Genomic DNA, 22,390 nt, shown 5'->3' with positions numbered 1-22,390 from the left:
CCAAATTATTGGAGTTTCAGCTTCAGCATCAGTCCTTCTAATGAATATTCAGGACTGATTTCCTTTAGGATGGACTGGTTGGATCTCCTTGCAGTCCAAGGGACTCTCAAGAATCTTCTCCAACACCACAGTTGAAAAGCATCAATTCTTTGGCAATCAGCTTTCATTATAGTCCAACTCTCACATCCATACATGACTACTGGAAAAACCATAGCCTTGACTAGATGGACCTTTGTTGGCAAAGTAATGTCTCTGCTTTTCAATATGCTGTCTAGTTTGGACATAGCTTTTCTTCGAAGAAGCAAATGTCTTTTAATTTCATGGCTGCAGTCACCATCTGTGTGATTTTGGAGTCCCGAAAAATAAAGTCTCTCACTGTTTCCATTGTTTCCCCGGAAATAATGGGACGGATGCCTTGATCTTAGTTTTCCGAATGTTGAGTTTTAAGCCAACTTTTTCACTCTCCTCTTTCACTTAGATCAAGAGGCTGTTTAGCTGTTCTTCACTTTCTGTCATAAGGGTGATGTCATCTGCATATCTGAGGTTATTGATATTTCTCCTGGCAATCTTGGTTCCAGCCTGCACTTCATCCAGCCCCGCATTTCGCATGATGTACTCTGCATATGAGTTAAATGAGCAGAGTGACTATATACAGCCTTTAATCAATTCAAAATCTTATTTGATACTTTTCTGAATTAAATTACCTTTCTAGGGTAATCTATTCAGTTTGGCATTTAAGTGTCTAACAACACTTCTTAGATCTATCAAATAAGTGAAGTCACAGAGCAAACAACTGTCCAAAATTGGTAAGAAAAACAAGCAGATACAGAGGATCAGTCGCAACTTATTGGAGCAGAAACCGGTGTGTGATAGGAAAACCTGAAGTATGGTTAATGAATTGCTGGAGGCTCAATATGGACAAGTCTGAGAGTTAAAACTCTAAAGGAGCCCAGTTGTAGGGGAATCCACCATTCTTCTGTGAGTTTTACTTCCAGAATCTCTGCCAGGTTCTCACATTGAATTTCAGAGAAAAATCTCCTTGCACTTCTGACGCATGGATAGCGGAAAACACCAGAGGGAAAAATATCTTACATCTGTAGGAGCAAATATAAAAATTACATCTGACTCCTCAGAAACCATGCAAGCAAGACAAAGTGGAGTGAAACATTTAGTGTTTAAAGGAAAAAGCACCAACCTTGAATTCCCTATTCTGAAACATGATCCCTCAGAAATAAAAACATTGTTAGGAAGAAAAAAAAAGTCAAGGCAATTGGTTACTAGTAGAATTGCCTTGCTAAAAGTGTCAAGAAAAAATTCTTCAAAGAAAAATAAAATAATTTAGGTAAGAAACTCATTTCTGCAAAAGGAAGGATGAGCATTGGAGAAGGAATAAGTGAAGGTAAAATAAAAACTCTTTTTGTTATTCCCCTTATCTAACACATAACACTTTGTTACTAATAGTAAATATATATATACATATATATATAGCAAAACATATATATGAATCAAAACTATGTACTTGGCTGTATTAGTTAAGTATACATGTATGTTGTTGCTGAAGCTAAAGCTCCAATTCTTTGGCCACTGGATGCAAAGAGCTGACTCATTGGAAAAGACCCTGATGCTGGGAAAGATTGAAGGCAAAAGATGGGGGCAACAGAGGATAAGATGGTTAGGTAGCATAACCAACTCAATGAACATAAATTTGAGCAAACTCCGGGAGGTAGTGGAGGACAAGGAGCCTGGTGTGCTGCATTCCATAGAATTGCAAAAAGTGGGACATGACTTAGTGACTGAACAAAAAAATGACTCATGCAGAACAGATAGTCTTATTAAAATAACTCCTAGCACATCTTTGGTTTTCAAAGTTAAGAAAAGATATTTTGAATTGGTGATAGTCAGTACAAAATAGTGCAAATGTTTTATTTCAAATGCCAGGAATGGGGGTGATGGGCAATATATTTTATATAAAGCAAATGTCATATGTTTTTCCATAGAAAGTAGTATAGTTTAGAGTCACATGTATGTTCTGAAGAGAAGCCAAATGGCAGAAACATATTCTTTCAGATTTGCTAGAGAAGAAGAAAGGTTTCTGTTCTAACTAATCGGTTTTAGTCTCCAAACAGAGTAATTTGCAGGAATTTATGAATCCTAACCTGAGCATTTGCAATCATTTTTTGTGACGGTGAGTCACAAATGAGTTCTTTGAATGTAAAGTCTACTTCTTAATGTTTCTGTTTATTTAGCTTGGTTATATCATAAGTAAAAGGATTATTATTTTAACATTCATATTTATTAAGAGAGCAGATAGATGTATTGACTGTGTCGTGCCCCATAGCAACTTTTAATGGAATAAATAGAAGTCTTCAAATTGCAATTATGGGTATATCTTTCTTTAGAACTTTCTATTTCACATATATGTCTCAATAGGGGGAAGTTTTATCACTACACAGAGTGATAATCAAGCAGCATAAAGAATAAAGGCGTCTGAATAACTCTGTCTTATGGCCTGGACAATAATGTCGAGAATTGTGTTAACCTGCAAACACCCAGAGAAGTGTGATGGTGACTGGGGAAAAGAATACTATAAACCAGCATTGGTGAACCACTCAGAGGCATGTAAAGGCTTCAGTTGGTCCTTTCCTTCTCTTGGGTATATGGTAGATACAGGAGTGAATATTGAGAAATTCCCAATCAAGCTTTTGTATTGTGCAGCTCTAGAGTTCATTTAAGGCCCTATGAATGCATGGACTTATTCTGTTTCTTCTTTTGTAACTACTAACTGTGAACACACATTCTAGATTGTGGGATTTTATTTTGGTTTTGTTTTTTAATTAGAATAAGCACTTAGATTCCTAGACATAGATTCCTAGACCTAACTCTGATCTAAAGCTGTACTTCTGTCTTACAAAATGATGATGTAAAAAAAATTCTGAAACAGTAATTTACAGTGTATCTAGAGATAGATGTTAATGAGATATTCTGATTAGTTGAATATTTGTATTAAGCAACCCCCATATGAATCACTAATTTTAAAATAATGTAAAAATATAACTAAAATTGCACTGAAGATTATTTCATCTTTCCTTGATACTATAGAGGTAGTATAATGGTAACACCTTTCATTTTAATTGATTTACCATCTAATAGAGCTATAAAATTAATCGAATTTATAAAATATCTACTGAAACATATATCTAGGGATGGCTTTTTGAAATAAGTACTATATATTTTTCATCCCCTGTCCTTCTCTGTAGAAACTACATATGCTAGCATTTTTTTATCCTGTGTCTTTGAACGTTTATTTCTCTGGATCCTATATAGGCGAGAGCTTACCATAATTTACAACCCATATTGTATTTTCTACCTAAATTATATTTTTTAGTATTATCACTGATAAGCTTATTCACAAAATGCCAATTCAATAAATTCCTACATACATTCAATGTCTAATATATGCCTAGGGGCCCAGTCACCTTTGCTTGCTATTTCCCAATATATCTGCCTCACATTTTTTAAGCTTGAGATCCCTTTAAAATTTAAAAATTATTGAGAACTCCAAAAGCTTTTGTGTATATGGATTATGAAAATTTTCTATCTATTCAGTTGCTGAGTGATGTCTGACTCTGTGATTCTGTGGACTGCAGCACAAGAGGCTTCCCTGTCCATCATCAACTCCCAGAGCTTGCTCAGATTCATATCCATCAAGTCGGTGATGCCATCCAACCAAGTCATCCTCTGTCGTCCCCTTCTCCTCCTGCCTTCAATCTTTCTCAGAATCAGGGTCTTTCCCAGTGAGTCAATTCTTCGCATCAGGTGGCCATAGTATTGGAGTTTCAGCTTCAGCATCAACCCTTCCTATGAATATTCAGGATTGATTTCCTTTAGGATTGGCTGGTTTGATCTTACACTCCAAGGGACTTTTAAGAGTCTTCTCCAACACCACAGTTCAAAAGCATCAATTCTTCAGTGCTCAGCTTTCTTTATAGTCCAACTCTCACATCCATACGTGACTCCTGGAAAAACCATAGCTCTGATGAGACAGACCTTTGTTGGCAAAGTAATGCCTCTGCTTTTTAATATGCTAAGTTGATCATAGCTTTTCTTCTGAGGAGCAAGTGTCTTTTACTTTCATAGCTGCAGTCACCATCTGTAATGATTTTCAAGCCCAAGAAAAGAAAGTCTGTCACTGTATCTGTAGTTTCCCCATCTATTTGCCATGAAGTGATGGTATTGGATGCCATGATCTTAGTTTTTTGAATGTTGAGTTTTAAGTCAGCTTTTCCACTCTCCTCTTTAACTTTCATCAAGAGGCTCTTTAGTTCCTCTTCACTTTCTGCCATAAGGGTGGTGTCATCTGCATATCTGAGGTTATTGATATTTCCCCAGCAGTCTTGACACCAGCTTGTGCTTCAACCAGCCCAGCATTTGACACGATGTACTCTGCATATAAGTTAAATAAGCAGGGTGACAATATACAGCCTTGACGTACTCCTTTCCCGATTTGGAACCAGTCTGTTGTTCCATGTCCAGTTCTAACTGTTGCTTCCTGACCTGCATATAGGTTTCTCAGGTGACATGTAAGGTGGTCTGGTATTCCCATTACTTGAAGAATTTTCCAGTTTGTTGTGATCTACCCAGTCAAAGGCTTTGCTGTAATCAAGAAAGCAGAAATATATGTTTTTCTGGAATTCTCTTACTTTTTTGATGATCCAGTGGATGTTGGCAATTTGATTTCTGGTTCCTCTGCCTTTTCTAAATCCAGCTTGAACACCTGGAAGTTCACAGTTCATGTACTGTTGAAGCCTGGCTTGGAGAATTTTGAGCATTACTTTACTAGCATGTGACATGAGTGCAATTGTGCGTTAGTTTGAGCATTCTTTGGCATTGCCTTTCTTTGAGATTGGAATGAAAACTGACCTTTTCCCATCCTGTAGGCACTGCTGTGTTTTCCAAATTTGCTGGCATATTGAGTGCAGCACTTTCACAGCATTATCTTTTAGGATTTGAAATTGCTCAGCTGGAATTCCATCACCTCCACTATCTTTGTTCATAGTGATGCTTCCTAAGGCCCACTTGACTTCATATTCCAGGATATCTGGCTCTAGGTGAGTGATCACACCATTCTGATTATCTGGATTGTGAAGATCTTTTTTGTACAGTTCTTCTGTGTATTCTTGCCACTTCTTCTTAATATCTTCTGCTTCTGTTAGGTCCATACTATTTCTGTCCTTTATTGTGCCTGTCTTTGCATGAAATATTCCCTTAGTATTTCTAATTTTCTTGAAGAGATCTCTAGTCTTTCCCATTCTATTGTTTTCTTCCATTTCTTTTTGCAGTGACACTTAGGATAGCTTTCTTATCTCTCCTTGCTATTCTTTGGAACTCTATATTGAAATGGGTGTATCTTTCCTTTTCTCCTTTTCCTTTAACTTCTCTTCTTTTCTCAGCTATTTGTAAGGCCTCCTCAGACAACCATTTTGCCTTTTTTGCCTTTATTTTTTCTTGGGGATGGTTTTGATCCCTGCCTCCTGTACAATGTCACGAACCTCTGACCATAGTTCTTCAGGCATTCTGTCTATCAGATCTAATCCCTTGAATCTATATCTCACTTCCACTGTATAATCATAAGGGATTTGACTTAGTTCATACCCAAATGGTCTAGTGGTTTTCCCTACTTTCTTTAAGTCTGAATTTTGCAATGAGGAGTTCATGAACTTAGCCGCAGTCAGCTCCCAGTCTTGTTTTTGCTGACCTGTATGGAACTTCCCCATCTTTGGCTGCAAAGAAGATAATCAGTCTGATTTCAGTATTGACCATCTGGTGATGTCCATGTGTAGAGTCTTCTCTTATGTTGTTAGAAGAGGGTGTTTGCTATGACCGGTGCATTCTCTTGGCAAAACTCTGTTAGCCTTTGCCCTGCTTCATTTTGTACTCCAAGTCGAAGTTTGCCTGTTACTCCAGGTATCTCTTGACTTCCTACTTTTGCATTCCAGTCCCCTGTGATGAAAAGGACATCCTTTTTGGGTGTAATTGAGAAAAATGTTAATTTTTTTTATTAATTCACATAAAGATAATAAACCATTACTTTTTAAAATAATATTTTATGAAAAATAATCCTATTATAGAACAAAAATTTTGAGAATGACATCATTTTACACTTTTGCAAGTCTCTTTAACATTTGGCTTAGTAAAAGATGGATGTAACCACATATCTGCTTTTGCATCCCAACTGTTGCCATGTATTAATATTTTTTGTTTGACTAATATTAAGAAAACCCAGCTAGATAGGTAGTCATAAAATGGAATATATTATAGCAGCTTTTCAAGATAATTTTGGATGGTTGTCTTTAATACTACACCAGAACTTGACAAGTATAAATTACTAAAGGCTAGTTTAATGTGGAATCTAACTATTGATGTGAACTTTAAGTACTCTTACAGTAAAATCTGTTGGTCTGTCATGCACTTTGGTTCATTTACTTATGGGCGATTTTATATTATCATGCACTGAACATCTCACAACTAATGGTTAGCTGAATTATGCAACTTTCCTAAACATTGATGTATTTCATTATGCAATATTAAAAAAATTGTTAATATCACCATTAGTCTCTTCAAGAAAGGCTTCAAGTATTTAGAAACTATAAGCAAATGCAGGTTTTCCAAAATTCTGATTTTTACTTGAATCTCAAATTTCATCATTTTGATTGCCAACAAATACTGTCAGTTGTTTTTCTTGAAGTGACAGATTTACTTTGTTCATTTTTGTGAAAATGTCTGCCAAATAACCAAATCTGAATAATTACTTTGACAGTTGTTCTTTTACATAAAAATGGTATTTTGTGGTAAAAACAGCTAGTTCAGCTCACAACGCAAACAATTACAAAGGAACTTTTTCTCAAAATAACCATTAAGCTTTTTGGTATGCAGCAGAAATGTTTTGTATGTACTTCCTATTTTTGTCACATGTAATATTAAAATATATATTTTCAGTGGTGGATATTTAATAAAAATTTGTGTTTTTCTTGCTTTGTAGAGGTCATTCTTAATAGAAATTGGCTTTTTCCCCCGATAGGTGGAAGATATACACATACATATACATATATACAATAAAATGAGGCATAACCCTTAACTTATTTTAATTGTATTTACCACTTACAATTTTTAGTGAAAGAAAAATGTATTAATTTCAACTGATACTATTAAATAAAGCAGAATTATAGAAAAGATTTATTTTTAAAGAATACAGATATATAACAATGCTAGAAAATAAGAGAGCATTCCATCATTAAACCAAAATCTTTTCAGAATTTCTAAAAGGTAGATAGCAATTGGGTTTGTATTTCTTTAGAAAATGAAACAAATCAGTGGTTTATTTTTTAAGCCCAAGAAAGAAAAATCATATAGAATTAAGAACAATTTTCATTAGAGATCTGGCATAATTTCAAGATCAAAACTCAATTATGAGGAGCTTTGAATGCATACTGAAAAGTGAAAGAAGCCAATCTGAAAAGAAGGCTACATCCCGTAAAATTCCTACCCTATGACATTCTGGAAAAAGAAAACAACACACAGACAGATCAGTAATTGACAGGGCTTGCAGGAGCGGGTGAGAGGAATGAATAGATAGAGCCAGTGAGTTTTAGGGCCAGTGAGTTTTAGTGGAACTATTCTGTATGATACTGTAATTGTGGGTATAAGGCATTATGCATTAATCAGAACCCAAAGAATGAAAAACCAGGAATGAACCCTAAGGTAAACTGTGAACTTCAATTAATGGTAACATATCAATATGCGTTCAATTGTAAAATTGTACCACAATACTACATGTGTGTGTATGTGTGTAGTAGGAGGGGATATATGGAAATTCTCTATTTCCTATATAATTTTTATGTAAACCTAAAACTACTCTGCCTCTGCTATGAAGATGTACTGTCTGACTTTTAAGAAACACAAATAATATGAAAGATAAACATAAAAACTGATCCCAGAGGAAATAGATTTATCCAGAAAACAAAAAAAAATTGTATTTTGTTTATAACATTTTATAAACAAAATATTATAAAATCTTATTAATAGTAAAGAAGATATATCTTGAGAGAAACAATAGCCTACTATTAAACAAATGAACACTAAGAGGATAAGAAATGATTTATGAAAATTGAAATGTGACTTCTAAAATGAAAAAAAAAATAGCATGAAAGCTGTATAACAGAATGATATAAAACATAAGCCTTTTTCAATGCTATGGCAAAACCAATACAATATTGTAAAGTAAAAAATAATAATAATAATTTTTTTTAAAGTAGGGGAAAAAAAAACATAAGCCTTGAAAGCAAGTGTCCTACAGAGATGTATCTTATATTATGTTCACTGCTTTATAACTAGCACCTGGAACAGTGTGCAGTCCTCAGCAGGAACTCAGTAAACATTTGTTAAGTCAAAAATCGAACGATTTTGTATCTTGAAAAATACTGCTGAGGAACTTTTCCTGAACATAGCATAACATAAAGAGATAGAAAATGGAACACAAAATTGAACGTGGAAAATAGATCCAAGGGATCTAATTTGTGTATACTAAGAAGTAAAAAAGTAGGAACAGAGAAAATAAACAGGGGTGATTAATGAGGAAAAAGTGAACTTTCTGCTGGACTGCAGAAAGACAGTTCTTCAGATCGAAAAAGACTACTGAGTACTGAACAGAAGTGACTGTAAGGATACATAACTAGTAAAATTTTCAAATCTAAGGATGGAAAGGTTGAAAGACTTCCGGCAAGAAAGAAAGCACAAATAAGACAGACATGTTTTTCATATTCAGTGATAGATGGTATGAAACAGTGGATCAATCTCCCTCTTTTGAATTTTAAGTCCTCTTTATTTTTGAAAGATATTAAATATGCTCACCAGATAGAGATAGATGTTCAGGTAGATAGTTGTGTTTTTTTTACCCAGTACTTAAAGATTTTGATGCATGTCTTTTTTATTCCCCTTCCATTTTTATTTAAATATAATTGATAGCACTGTAAAAGATTAAGTATACAGCAGTATTATTTGACTCACAAACATCATAAAGTGATTACCACAAGGAGTTTTATGAATATCCATGATACTATGTAAATATAAAATGAAAGAAAAGAATATATTTTGTGATGAGACTTCTTAAGATTAACTCTCTTAACAACTTTCATATGTAACATACATCAGTATTAACTATATTAATGATGTTGTCCATTATATCTTTGGTACTTACATATCTTATAAATTTGAACCTTTGACCACATTTATCTAGTGATTAGACATTTCTGTACAGAACAAAATGATCACAAGTGTAAATATAGTAACCACCTGTTACCACACAAAGATGTTAGATTATTATTGACTGTTTTCCCCAGACTTTCCTTTGCATTCTCATGACTTGTTTACTCTGTGACTGGAATTTTTTACCTCTTCGTTTTCCCTCACCTTATTTCACTCTTCCCCCACCCCTTCCCCTGCTGATAAACCATTTGTTTGTACTCTCTATCAGTGACTCCATTTCTGTTTTATTTGTTCATTTGGCTTTTTTTTTTTTCACACTTCACATATAAGTGAATTCATACCATATTTATCTTTCTCTATCTGACTTACTTCGCTCGGCAGAATACTCTCTAGGCTCATTCGGGTTGTCACAAATGGAAAGATTTCATTGTTTTATGGCTGATTAATATTCAATTTTGTGTGTTATGTACCACATCTATATTCATCTATTGATGGGCACTTAGGTTGCTTCCATATCTTGGCTATTATGAGTAATGCTGCAGTGAATACAGGGGTGCATTTATCTTTTCCTAAAAGTGTTTTAGTGTTTCCTAAAGTACTTTTGTGTTTCCTGAAAACACTACAAACTTAGTGTTTTTGTTTCCTTTGGAAAGCTACCCAGAAGTAGAATTGCTGGATCATAGCTTTATTTTTAATTTTTTGAGGAACCTTTGTTCTCTCTTCCATAGCATCTGCACCAATTACAACCCCACCAATAGTGCACGAGACTTCCCTTTTTTCCATATCCTCACCAACACTTGTTATAAAACTTTTTGATAATAATTATTCTGACAAGTGTGAGGTGATCTTATTAAATTTTGATTTGTATTTGACTAATAATTATGTGTCTGTCATCCATCTGTATGTCTTCTTTGGAACGTGGGTATCCTTGTCTTGTTCCCAATCTTAAAAGAAATACTTTCAGCTTTTCATCATTGAGTATGATGTTAGCAGTAGGTGTATCGTATATGGCCTTTATTTTATTGAGATATATTTCCTCTGTATCCAATTCTGAAGAGTTTTTATCAAAAATAGATGTTGTATTTTGTCACAATCTTTTTCTGCATCTATTGAGATTGTCATATGGTTTTTATTCTTCAGTTTATTAGGTGGTGTATCACACTGATTTGTGGATATTATACTGTCCTTGTATCCCTGGGATAAATTCCACTTGATCATGGTATTGTTGTTCAGTTGCCAAGTCATGTCCAACTCTCTGTGACTCCATGAACTGCAGCATGCCAGGCTTCCCTGTTCTTCACTATCTCCTGGTGTTTCCTCAAACTCATGTCCATTGAGTCAGTGATAGCATTCAACCATCTTATCCTCTGACACCCTCTTCTCCTCTTTGCCCTCAATCTTTGATGATTCTTTTAATATATTGTTGAATTTGAATTGCTTATGTTCTGTTGAGGATGTTTTACATCTCTGTTCATCAGTGATAGTGGCCTGCAATTTTCTCTTTTTTTGGTGTCTTTGTCTGGTTTTGATACAGATTGATGATTTCATAAATGTTTCTTCCTCTTCAATTTTTGGGAATAATTTGAGAAAGATTGGCGTTAACCATTCTTTAAATGTTTGATCTTAACTGTGAAGTCATCCGGTCCTGAACTTTTGTTTGGGGGAGTTTTTTTAATTATCATCACTGATTTAAGTTCATTTTTGAAAAGGGCCTGTTCATATTTTGTACATTTCTACAAATTTATCTATGCCTTCTAGGTTGCTCATTCTATTGGCATGTAATTTTTTGTGTAGTCTCTTGTAATCTTTTTTTTTTTTAATCTTTAATTCTTACATGCGTTCCCAAACATGAACCCCTCTCCCACCTCCCTCCCCATAACATCTCTCTGGGTCATCCCCATGCACCAGCCCCAAGCATGCTGTATCCTGCATCAGACATAGACTGGCGATTCAATTCTTACATGATAGTATACATGTTAGAATGCCATTCTCCCAAATCATCCCACCCTCTCCCTCTCCCTCTGAGTCCAAAAGTCCGTTATACACATCTGTGTCTTTTTTCCTGTCTTGCATACAGGGTCATCATTGCCATCTTTCTAAATTCCATATATATGTGTTAGTATACTGTATTGGTGTTTTTCTTTCTGGCTTACTTCACTCTGTATAATCGGCTCCAGTTTCATCCATCTCATCAGAACTGATTCAAATGAATTCTTTTTAACGGCTGAGTAATACTCCATTGTGTATATGTACCACAGCTTTCTTATCCATTCATCTGCTGATGGACATCTAAGTTGTTTCCATGTCCTGGCTATTATAAACAGTGCTGCGATGAACATTGGGGTACATGTGTCTCTTTCAATTCTGGTTTCCTCGGTGTGTATGCCCAGCAGTGGGATTGCTGGGTCATAAGGCAGTTCTATTTGCAATTTTTTTAAGGAATCTCCACACTGTTCTCCATAGTGGCTGTACTAGTTTGCATTCCCACCAACAGTGTAGGAGGGTTCCCTTTTCTCCATACCCTCTCCAGCATTTATTGCTTGCAGATTTTTGGATCGCAGCCATTCTGACTGGTGTGAAGTGGTACCTCATTGTGGTTTTGATTTGCATTTCTCTAATAATGAGTGATGTTGAGCATCTTTTGATGTGTTTGTAAGCCATCCGTATGTCTTCTTTGGAGAAATGTCTATTTATTTCTTTGGCCCATTTTTTGATTGGGTTATTTATTTTTCTGGAATTGAGCTGCATAAGTTGCTTGTATATTTTTGAGATTAGTTGTTTGTCAGTTGCTTCATTTGCTATTATTTTCTCCCACTCAGAAGGCTGTCTTTTCACCTTGCTTATATTTTCCTTTGTTGTGCAGAAGCTTTTAATTTTAATTAGATCCCATTTGTTTATTTTTGCTTTTATTTCCAGTATTCTGGGAGGTGCGTCATAGAGGATCCTGCTGTGATTTATGTCTGAGAGTGTTTTGCCTATGTTCTCCTCTAGGAGTTTTATAGTTTCTGGTCTTACATTTAGATCTTTAATCCATTTTGAGTTTATTTTTGTGTGGGGTGTTAGAAAGTGATCTAGTTTCATTCTTTTACAAGCGGTTGACCAGTTTTCCCAGCACCACTTGTTAAAGAGATTGTCTTTACTCCATTGTATTCTTGCCTCCTTTGTCAAAGATAAAAAAAGAAAACTACGGGCCAATATCACTGATGAACATAGATGCAAAAATCCTCAACAAAATTCTAGCAATCAGAATCCAACAACACATTAAAAAGATCATACACCATGACCAAGTGGACTTTATCCCAGGGATGCAAGTATTCTTCAATATCCGCAAATCAATCAATGTAATTCACCACATTAACAAATTGAAAAATAAAAACCATATTATTATCTCAATAGATGCAGAGAAGGCCTTTGACAAAATTCAACATCCATTTATGATAAAAACTCTCCAGAAAGCAGGAATAGAAGGAACATACCTCAACATAATAAAAGCTATATATGACAAACCCACAGCAAACATTATCCTCAATGGTGAAAAATTGAAAGCATTTCCCCTAAAGTCAGGAACAAGACAAGGGTGTCCACTTTCACTGCTACTATTCAACATAGTTCTGGAAGTTTTGGCCACAGCAATCAGAGCAGAAAAAGAAATAAAAGGAATCCAAATTGGAAAAGAAGAAGTAAAACTCTCACTGTTTGCAGATGACATGATCCTCTGCATGGAAAACCCTAAAGACTCCACCAGAAAATTACTAGAGCTCATCAATGAATATAGTAAAGTTGCAGGATGTAAAATCAACACACAGAAATCCCTTGCATTCCTATACACTAATAATGAGAAAGTAGAAAAAGAAATTAAGGAAACAATTCCATTCACCATTACAACAAAAAGAATAAAATACTTAGGAATATATCTATCTAAAGAAACTAAAGACCTATATATAGAAAACTATAAAACACTGATGAAAGAAATCAAAGAGGACACTAATAGATGGAGAAATATACCATGTTCATGGATTGGAAGAATCAATATAGTGAAAATGAGTATACTACCCAAAGCAATTTACAAATTCAGTGCAATCCCTATCAAGCTACCAGCCATATTTTTCACAGAACTAGAACAAATAATTTCAAGATTTGTATGGAAATACAAAAAACCTCGAATAGCCAAAGCAATCTTGAGAAATAAGAATGGAACTGGAGGAATCAACTTGCCTGACTTCAGGCTCTACTACAAAGCCACAGTCGTCAAGACAGTATGGTACTGGCACAAAGACAGACATATAGATCAATGGAACAAAATAGAAAGCCCAGAGATAAATCCACACACATATGGACATCTCTTGTAATCTTTTGTATTTCTATAGTAATGATCATAATTTTCCCTTTTCATTTGTGATTTTATTTGGGTCTTTCCTCTTTTTCTCAAGATGAGTCTGGCTAAAGTTTTATCAATTATTGTTATCTTTCCAAAGAACCAGCTCTCAGCTTCATGGATCTTTCCTTTTTATTTTTTTGGTCTCTGTTTCATTTATGTCTACTCTGACCTTCAGTATTTCCTTCTTCTCCCTTTGTGTTTTGTTTTTCTTTTTCTAGAGCCTCTAAGCATATGGTTAGTCTTTTTCTTATTTTTCTTTTCTGAGGTAGATTTGTATTGCTATAAATGCCTCTTTTAGGACTGGTTGGCTATATCTCATGAATTTTGGTTAATTATGTATTTGTTTTCATTTGTCTCCAGGTTTTTTTTTTCCTTTTATCATTAATTTTGTCAGTGATGCATTGGTTGTTTAGTAGCACATTGTTTAACATCCATGTGCTTGTGTTTTTGCAATTTTTGTTTTATGGTTAGTTTCTAGACTTATACTTTTGTGTTCAGAAAAAACGCCTGATATAATTTCAGTCTTCTAAAATTTACTGTGACTTGTTTGTGGCCTAGCATGTGATCTATCCCAGAGAATGTGCACTTGAAGAGAGTGTATATTTTGCTGCTTTTGAATGGAATGCTCTGTATATAGCTATTAAATCTATCTGATTAATATGTCATTTAAGGTCAGTGTTTGCTCTTTGATTCTACCTGGATAATCTATTGATGTAATTGGGGTATGAAAGTCCTCTACTATTATTGTATTAGTGTCACTTTCTCTATTTGTGGTTGGTAATATTTGCTGAATTATTTAAGCACTCTTAGGTTGGGTGTGTATGTATCTACAGTTGTTATATCTTTTTGTTGAATTGATTCCTTTATCATTACATAATGTGTTTTTGTATAATATTTTAAATATATTATGCTACTTCCTTCCAGCCTGCAGAATTACTGTAAAGTCAGCTGGTAGTCTTATGGGAGTTCCACTAAAAGTAACTTATTGCTTTTCCCTTGCCATTTTTTCATATTCGCTTTTTATCCTTAATTTTTGCCATTTTAATTCCAGTGTGTCTTGGTGTGGTCCTCTTTCATGATCTTGTTTGAGACTCTGTGCTTCCTAGACCTGAATGTCTGTTTCCTTTCCCAGGTTAGGGTTTGTTTTTGTTTGTTTGTTTTTAACTATTGTATCTCATACATGTTCTCTACTCCTTTCTCCTTCCCTTATCCTTCTAGGATCTCTATAATATGAATGTTAGTATGCTTGATGTTTTTCCAGAGGTCTCTTAAATTGTCATTTCTTTTTTATTCTTTATTCTTTTTAGCTTCAGTGGTTTCCACCAGTCTTCCAGCTCACTGATCTGTTCTCTGCTTCATCTAATCCACTGTCAGTTACTTCTAGTGTGTTTTCTAATGCTTTGTTAAACTTCTCACTGTGTTCATCCAGTCTTCAACAAGTTAGTTGAGCATTTTTATGATCATTACTTTGAACTTTTATTGGGTAGACTGCTTATCTCCATTTCATTTCTTTCTTCACCTAGACTTTTCATTCCTTCATTTAACCCATTTTTCACCTCATTTTGTCTCAGTCTTGCATTTATTTGTAGGTATTAGGTAAAGTTGGTTACATTTCCTGATCTTGGAGTAATGGCCTTTTGTGGGAGATTTCTTATGGGGCCCAGCATTTCACTTCCCTCTGGTCACCAGAGCTGGTTACCAGGGTAAGGCCCTAGCATGACTAGTTGTAGGTCCCAGGAATCCCAGGGCTGATGATAGCCTGTTTGTGAGCAGGCCAAAGAGTTGGGTTGCAGGACAGCTAGCTGCAGGTGCTAAAGGTCTAGGTGCTTGTGCCAATCTGCTAATGGGTGGGGCCAGGTCCTGCTGCAATTGACTTCAGGCCTGGGGGTTCTGAAGCTGGCCTTGACCTACTTTTGGGCAGTGTCAGGTCCCAGGGAAGCTTGCTGAGGGTTGTGGGGGATCCTGGGGCTGGTGTCCAACTGGCTGGTGGACAGGGCTACATCCCTTCTTGACTGGCTCCTCTGCCTGGGGTTTGCCAGAACTGATACCAACTGGAAGGTTAGCAGGGCTGGATCCCAGGGCCAGTGGCTAGAGGGAGGACTCCAAAGTGTTACTTGCCAGCATGAAGGAGCTCCCCAAAAAGGTTTCTGTCAGTGTCTGTGTTCCCAGGAAGAGTCTTAGATGCCTCCATCTCTTTGAGAGGCTCTCCAAGATCAGCAAATGTGTCTGACCTGGTCTTTCAAATTACTTACTCTGCACAGTGTCTCAGAGCCAGTGAGAATTTGTGTGCACCCTTTAAGAGCATAGTCTCTGTTTCTTACTACCCTATAGCTATCCTATATATAAGTCCCACTGGCTTTCAAAGCCAGACATTCTGGAGGCTTCTTTCACCATGCAGGACCTAGAACTGGGGAGCTCTAGGTGAGGGTGGGATCCCTTGAACCTTGGGAAGAACCTCTGCAATTATTCTTCCCTCTGTGGGTCACCTACCCCAGGGTGTGGGTCGTGATTATATTGCATCTCTGCCACTCCTGCCCATCTCATTGTGATTCCTTTTTTCTTAACCCTTAGAAAATATTTCTGTTGGTCTTCAGGTCATCCTCATCAATAGTTGTTCTATAAATAATTGCAATTTTGGTGGTGTGCCCATGGGAGAAGTAGAGCGTGAGGTCTTCCTACTCTGCTTTTGGTCTCCTCTCTCTCTCTTGAAAGTTTTGAGTGAAAACATTTTGTTATCGAGGACTATACTTAAATAAAATTCAAATGTGAATACAGAGGAAACTTCAAACTTTACAGAACATACAGTTTACCATTCACATACATTTCCTGAAAAAAAAATCAAGGACAGATTACAATAAAACAAAAAATGTAGTTCAAGAGAGAGGACAATAAGGGATACAAGAAAGCAGTGTTAAGTAAGCTGAAGAATACATTACTTTGCCAACTAAGGTCCGTCTAGTCAAGGCTGTGGTTTTTCCAGTAGTCATGTATAGATGTGAGAATTGGACTGTGAAGAAGGCTGAGCGCCGAAGAATTGATGCTTTTGAACTGTGGTGTTGGAGAAGACTCTTGAGAGTCTCTTGGACTGCAAGGAGATCCAACCAGTCCATTCTGAAGGAGATCAACCCTGGGATTTCTTTGGAAGGAATGATGCTAAAGCTGAAACTCCAGTACTTTGGCCACCTCATGCGAAGAGTTGACTCGTTGGAAAAGATGCTGATGCTGGGAGGGATTGGGGGCAGGAGGAGAAGGGGACGACAGAGGATGAGATGGCTGGATGGCATCACTGACTCGATGGACGTGAGTCTGAGTGAACTCTGGGAGTTGATGATGGACAGGGAGGCCTGGCATGCTGCGATTCATAGGGTCGCAAAGAGTCGGACATGACTGAGCGACTGAACTGAACTGAACTGAACTGAAGGCATAGTTAAATATAGAGTAATTGATTTAAAGAATGTACTGACAAAGTAGAGGCATAGTATGTTTAAGCAATTAACATTTTAGACATAAAATTCATATAATCTCAATAAGATATGAGCTATATTTGTGTTTTTGAGTGGGGAGTAAAATACATTCAATTCATAGGTCTCATTCGGAAAAGGGAGATTATTAACATTAAACTTCAACTGTTTTTGTTAAAAGTTAAGATTAATTATTAGAAAAAAGGAGACAGGATTTAATAACAGCAAATACTTGGATAGCACTTTTTATATTCCAGGTACTGTTCTGAATGCTTTGTATATATTAATTCTCTTAATGCTTTCAACAGCTCTGTGAGCTAGGTACCTTACAAATGAGGGAAGTGAGACCCCAGGGAATAAAGTAACTTGTATAAGATTACTACTACACAGTCAGTAGTGGCAGAGTCCAGCAAGATTGGCTCTTTACTACTGCCCTACTATTACTTCTTGGGAAAAAAAAAAAGGCAAGAAATAAAACCAAATATAAAAGAATCACAATAATTGTAAATAAACTAGATGTCACTGCTGCTGTCTTTATTATTAACAAAAAATTTTGACCTAATTTTTTGCAGAATTTTTAAAGGTTGTTTGTATTATTTATCTATTTATTATCTCATTATCTTTGACTTGAAGCCCCTGGCAAGGAACATGAGAGATGGAATATTTTTGGTTGATTTTGTAGGATAATTTCTATGGGGCCAAAAGCAGTTGGATAATTGAACACCTGTTATATTCATTTGTTGATTATGATGATGATATCTTGATATTTCTAACTTCCCTATAAATCCTATCTAAATTTCATTTCCTCTTTACATACATTATCATCATCAGTTAACTTTTATTATTTGCTGGGAATATTCAAAGTATAGTAACTCACTTAAGAATGTGGTGATAAAGAGTGTTGCTTCAAATCCATATTGACTGGGTTGAAATTCCACTTATAGTTTCAATAAGTGAGCTGTCTATATTTCACTTTCCTTTGATATGGAAAATGATGATAACAATAGTATCTACCTTGTAAGGGTTTAGTGCTGAAGAGATTAGTTAATATGTACAGCTTTGGTCACCTTAATTCTATGTCCCAAACAACTTGGTAGGAAACATCAGGTGAATGTTTAGCTCTGTGGCAAACATACTATTTAAGATCGAACATCTTATGCTGGTGTTATATCACTTTGGTTGATGAATAGATATTTCTTTTATTTTCTCTTTTAGTCGGCATTCTCATAACTTTCATTCCTTTTTAGATCTAATCATAGGAACTACACAGAGAAAAATTATGATCTCTTTTTCACAAATACTTGAATATCTGGTCTCCTGTTGATATTTTTCTGAGTGAATATCCTAAAGCACTTTGTATGAGAAAGTTTCAGAAGTCATGCTGCCTTGGCCTTGGTATTTCTGTGGATAACTACAGTTTGTCTGGGGCCCTCAAAGTAGCTGCAAATATGGTGTGATCATATAAAGTGGTAGGAACATCAACCCACTTTAAGTAGCTGCATCATATGTTGAGCTTCCAGTCAGTTAAAATCTCTGTCTCTTTACATGAACTGCTCTCAGCTAAGTATCATCCATCTATGTGTGCAGTCTGTTTGGATTCTTAATGAGGGATTTATATTTCTCAGCTGGTAAAGAATCTTCCTGCAATGCAGGAGACCCTGGTTTGATTCCTGAGTTGGAAAACTCCCTTAGAGAAGGGATAGATTACCCATTCCAGTATTCTCAGGCTCCCCTGGTGGCTCAAATGGTAAAGAATCTGCCTGCAATGCAAGAGACCTCAGTTTGATCCCTGGGTTGAGAAGATTTTAAATTTTAAAATAAATTTTAATAGAAATTTATTTTTAACTTTAAGTTAAAGTTACTTTTTAATTTAAAAAGTAAATGTTAATAGAAAAATAAGCAAATAAAAATTATGAGGAAGCAGCTAAGTGGTAGTGACAGAGAACAACTTTAGATAGAATAACAGTGAAATCCTTTGGGGAAGTTGATATTTAAGATTTTTAAAATTAGGTAAATTGAGCCATGTGTAGACAAGAATGTGTCAACTAATTTTTGTTATGTAACAAAACAAATTTAGTTGTTTAAAACAACAACCTATATTCACTCACAATTTTCTGAGTTGGCAGTTGGGGCTGGCGCTCAGCTTAATAATTTGTCTCTGATCCACATGATATCATCTGGGCACACCAGTACATTTGCAATTAGGTGACAATTATTGGCTGTACCCACACATGTCCAATGGTTGGCTTGTTGTCAGCAGTCACAATGGAGGCAGCTGGACCATATGTCACTTACTATTCAGCAGGCTAGCCTAGGCTTGTTCACATCTTGGGTCTTGTGAGTTCCCAAGATCAGCAGGAGCAGACTATTCCAGTGCACAAGCTTTTTTTAAGCCTTTATTTGCATCACATTTGCTTACATTCCATTGACCAAAGAAGTCACATGGCAGAGCCCAAATTCAGAGTGTAGAAAACTGATCTCTGCGTCTCGATGAATTGCATATAGGTGTATATGGAGAGATAGGAGAATTTTATCTTATTTTGTAATCATCCAAATGGAGCAAGCACTTTTTAAGAGAAACAGAGCATCATGTCTTAAGGCCTTATGGTGAGAAAGTGTTCAGTGTGTTTGTTGAGCCAGAAGATCAGTGAATTGGAACGTAGCTCAATATGGAGGATAAAAATGAAGGCTGGAACTGGATCCTGCAGAGTTCTATAGAGCATTGTAAGGAGTCTCATTTTATTCCAAATGTAAGAAGGCAGCATCAAGTAGGTGGCAAAAAAGAGGTCCTGGTCTACTTATGAAATGCTGCTGAAAGAGTAATGAAGGTAAGTTAGGAAAGCATCCTAGGTTTGGCAGAAAGGACTTTAAGATGAAAGGATTTCCTTTACCAGATATTGAGGCTTATTATAAGGCCACAATAAGTGAAAGCTGCTCATTTGTGTCCAACTCTTTGTGACCCCATGGACTATACAGACAATGGGATTCGCCAGGCCAGAATGCTGGAGTGGGTAGCCATTCCCTTCTTCGGGGGATCTTAACAACCCAGGGATCGAACCCCGGTCTCCCACATTGCAGGCAGATTCTTTACCAGCTGAGCTACACGGTATGATTATGGCATCAGTTCATTTCAGTTCAGTTCAGTTGCTCAGTCATGTCCGACTCTTTGCGGCCCCATGAATTGTAGCACACCAGGCCTCCCTGTCCATCACCAACTCCCAGAGTTCACGCAAACTCACGTCCATCGAGTCCGTGATGCCATCCAGCCATCTCATCCTCTGTCGTCCCCTTCTCCTCCTGCCCCCAATCCCTCCCAGCATCAGGGTCTTCTCCATTGAATCAACTCTTCGCATAAGGTGGCCATAGTACTGGAGTTTCAGCTTTAGCATCATTCCTTCCAAAGAACACCCAGGACCGATCTCCTTTAGAATGGACTGGTTGGATCTCCTTGCAGTCCAAGGGACTCTCAAGAGTCTTCTCCAACACCACAGTTCAAAAGCATCAATTCTTTGGCTCTTAGCTTTCTTCACAGTCCAACTCTCACATCCATACATGACCACTGGAAAAACCATAGCCTTGACTAGACGGACCTTAGTTAGCAAAGTAATGTCTCTGCTTTTGAATATGCTATCTAGGTTGGTCATAACTTTCCTTCCAAGGAGTAAGTGTCTAGGAATAGACAATAACATAATGGAACAAAATAGAAGTCAACATATTTGGCCTCTTAATAACAATACGGCACTTTAGAACAGTGGAGGGAGAGTAAGGTCATTGAAATAAATGGGTTATACCAATTAATAAGTACATGAAAATTACAGTGAAATTTACCCCTAATATATACTATACTGAAAATCAATTTCAGGTAGATGATTATTTAAATATTATTAAATGCAAAATAATACTCTGTTAATGACCTTGGGAAAAGGTAAATGTTCTTAAATAAGACACAAAAATTACTAACCATAAAGGAAAAATATTCTTTAAAATTAAGAACTTCATTTCATCAAAAGACACCATGAGAAGTGTGAAAAGGCAAACCAGAAGAAAGGAAAAAATATTTGCAACACATCTAACCAATAACGACAAGTAACCAGATTAAGTAAAAATGCTTACAAGTATATAAGAAAAATCAGAAAGCCAATTTAAAAAATGAGCTAACAGCTTGAATATGTCCTTCATAAAGAGAGAAATTACCTACAGGTGGCAGAAAGAGGCTGACAGAGAGGAAGTAAGGCCATCTGGATAAATCAAGTAACAGTTTATCCAGTTGAAAGGCTTTTCTGTATTTTCAAGGCTCTGTTTGCCTCTTTTCTGTAACTTCTACATTTCATGTAACCTAAAAATATTTAGAAAGCCCAAAGGCTACTCAAATAGTAATCGTTGATCTCCATTTTTCACTTTCATCAAAGTGGGGAGAAAAGCATCTACACCATTTGCCTCACTGGACTGAGGCCAGGCCTTTTTTAAGAAATATTTCCCAAGGCTCTAACCAAAACTATTGGGCCTGTGAGAAAGGTTAGGAGGGAAAGATGGCTGTAGATAATATTTATTGAATATTTGTTGTATGCCAGGCTGTGTTTTGCTCAATGCTTTATGTGGATTGATTTGATTGAAGTCGCTCAGTCGTGTCTGACTCTTTGCGACCCCATGGACTGTAGCCTACCAGGCTCCTCTGTCCAAGGGATTTTCCAGGCAATAGTACTGGAGTGGATTGCCATTTCCTTCTCCAGTGGATCTTCCCGACCCAGGGATGGAACCCGAATCTCCCGCATTGTAGACAGATGCTGTACCATCTGAGCTACCCTCACATAGCACCTTCACAGATGAGGACATTGTGATGTTAAGTAACAGGAATTGTGCCACCAGACTCTGTGCTGCTAACCGGAGTGCCTCTTTCCTAGCTATTCCATTTGGGAGAGAGGAGCAGATGAGTATTTTCCAGCTGCAAGGCTGATCCCAGAATTACTACAAGTTTCTTTGCAATATCTCTTGCCTGACATACCTTGGGCTTTGGCCTTTTATTGTCTCTGAGGTCCAGGAAGGTGCAAAATGTGGAATAAAGAATGCTGCCTGCGTAGTGTGAAGCTGAAGTTTGACTTCCTCTTGCCCTCAGGTCTCAGTTCAGTTCAGTCACTCAGTCTGTCCAGCTCTTTGTGACCCCATGGACTGCAGCACACCAGGCTTCCTTGTCCATCACCAGCTCCCGGAGCTTACTCAAACTCATGTTCATCGAGTCGGTGATGCCATCCAGCCATCTCATCCTCTGTCATCCTCCTTTCCTCTTGCCTTC

The 22,390-nt window shown here is 36.6% G+C and overlaps 1 protein-coding gene across 2 annotated transcripts in view; it reads left to right on the top strand.

Moving 5' to 3' along the window:
- RNF180 (ring finger protein 180) overlaps positions 1-22,390 on the top strand; it is a 281,289-nt gene that overhangs the window by 187,915 nt on the left and 70,984 nt on the right. The gene's annotated exons all lie outside the window — the stretch shown is intronic.

The sequence above is a fragment of the Capra hircus genome, chromosome 20, assembly GCF_001704415.2.
Source record: "Capra hircus breed San Clemente chromosome 20, ASM170441v1, whole genome shotgun sequence".
NCBI classification, from domain to species: domain Eukaryota; kingdom Metazoa; phylum Chordata; class Mammalia; order Artiodactyla; family Bovidae; genus Capra; species Capra hircus.
Note: the sequence above shows the minus strand (reverse complement) of the source record. Positions and strands in the feature narration are given on the sequence as shown.